The following is a 2,391-nucleotide window of genomic DNA, read 5'->3' as shown; positions in this document are numbered from 1 at the left end:
GAGCAAAGTTGTTACATTATGCAGCTAGGTATCGTACAACAGTGTTAAGTTTGGCCATCGGCATATTGTGCTTTTATTCTATTCATCTGCTGTCCTACTCGATGCAGGAAGGCTCTCTACTTAAACACAACTAACTGCACTGTGCTGTAGAAGAGACACTTGTAACCAAAGTAAGGCGGGCAAGAGCTCCATATTGAGGAAGTATTTTCAACGCATACATTAATTCAAGATGGCCTTTCCAAAAACCTCGATGGCAACTAAATAGCTCAATTGAACTGAATCTTGGACTATGGTGGGAAGGGTCAAGGATGGTCTGTGTTCACACCACTGATTTCCAAATACATTTGCAAAGTATACTATTATTCTCCAAGAGTGTTATAGGGAATACAAGGGTTTAGAACTTTTGATTTCACAGACAGATGTATATCACACGACGAATGAAATGGCACACAGCTTGTTTTGAACATTTGATGGGGGAGGGGGGGCGCATCCTACCAAATAATAGATTCATTTCTAACTTTTTTTTATTTTTTTTATCTTCATCTGCATACATTTTTCACAGCTTGTAAGTTGGGGTTTGTTTGTTTACTGACACCCACCGTTTTAAGATTCGCTTTGGGATGTTGTGAGTAGGGAATTTGAGTTTGTGTGTGTGCATTTTCTGGTGTCTGTAATATCTTATTTTTGGGGGGGGGTTATGTGGATGGCAAACACTTTTGCCTTGTTTGCCCACACTTAGTTTTAACAACTATATTAAGACAATTTACAGTTTTTTTTCTTATATACATTCACGTATATACATTCAAGTGTGTGTGTGTGTGTGTTTATATATGTTTATCCAAATGAAGTACATAATCAGTTCTTGGGGTGTGTTGAAATGTTTACCATACTCTCTTAAGACAGTCAAAATGAAGTGGGTATATTTTATTTTTCATTATGACTTCTACTAAGCATGACCACATCCACGGGTGCAGCTCACCTTGCCTGTGAAAACAGTGGTAGCCATACACTTAACACAGGCTTGTATGAGCCCTGCATCCTTCCCTAACACTTACTGTTGATGTGCTCATATTGTATGTACCCATGTTTAAAGAAAAAAATAGTGTATTCTTGAAAACCTCAAAGATTGTACTATATTTCCAGCATCACACCAAGGTACCTGGAGTGGTTAAAGCTGTTCTATAATTTATGGTTTATTAATGGAACCGTATTATACACACATGTATGTATATTGGTATGTATCTAAGTTTTTGTCTACCCCAACTTACAGTCCCACAAACTAATGTTGCCATTTCTTAAGTTCAAGGGAGCAATGTACAAGCAGAGGAGTGTCTTATTATAATAAAATTATACAGAGAAAGTTAAATAAACTTTTTGTTTTAATGGAAAATCTGTTTTTGTTTTGATTTTATTATGAATTGCCACCACCTGTAAAGAAGAGGTGGACACAAATTAAGTATATTATTTTAACCACCTGGGCAATGGTAGGTGGTTCTCTGCACTGATATGTACAGTGCATTTTTCCACATTTTTGTTACGTTACAGCCTTGTTCTAAAATTGATTAAATAGTCCCCCCCCCGGCCCCCTCTAAAAACAAAACACACAATACCCCATAATTACAAAGAAATAACAGGTTTTTAGAAATGTTAGCAAATGTATTAAATAAAAACTTTAATTATCACATTTGCATAAGTATTCAGACCCTTTACTCAGTACTTTGTTGAAGTACCTTTGGCAGCGATCACAGCCGGCAATCACAACCCCAGTCTGAGGTCCTGAGTGCTCTGTCGGGCAAGTTTTCATCAAGGATCTCTGGTTACTTTGCTCTGTTAATCTTTCCCTCGATCCTGACTAGACTCCCAATCCCTGCCGCTGAAAAACATCCCCACAGCATGATGCTGCCACCACCATGTTTCACCGTATGGATGGTGCCAGGTTTCCTCCAGACGGGACGCTTGGCATTCAGGCCAAGGAGTTCAATCTTGGTTTCATCAGACCTAGAGAATCTTGTTTCTCATGGTCTGAGAGTCTTAGGTGCTGTTGTGCCTTTTACAGAGGAGTGACTTCCATTTGGCCACTAACCATAAATACTTGATTGATGGAGTGCTGCAGAGATGGTTGTCTTTTGGAATGTTACCCAATCTCTACAAAGGAATCTGGAGTTCTGTCAGTTTCCATTGGGTTCTGGGTCACTACCCTGACCAACGCCCTTCTCGCCCAATTGCTCAGTTTGACCGGGCGACCAGCTCTAGTAAGAGTCTTGGTGGTTCCTAACTTCTTCTATTTAAGAATGATGGAGGCCACTGTGTTCTTGGGGACCTTTAATGCTGCAGACATTCTTTTGGTACCCTTCCCCTGATCTGTGCCTCGACACAGTCATGCCTCAGCTC

The sequence above is a fragment of the Oncorhynchus gorbuscha genome, unplaced genomic scaffold, assembly GCF_021184085.1.
Source record: "Oncorhynchus gorbuscha isolate QuinsamMale2020 ecotype Even-year unplaced genomic scaffold, OgorEven_v1.0 Un_scaffold_750, whole genome shotgun sequence".
Classification (NCBI taxonomy): domain Eukaryota; kingdom Metazoa; phylum Chordata; class Actinopteri; order Salmoniformes; family Salmonidae; genus Oncorhynchus; species Oncorhynchus gorbuscha.
Note: the sequence above shows the minus strand (reverse complement) of the source record.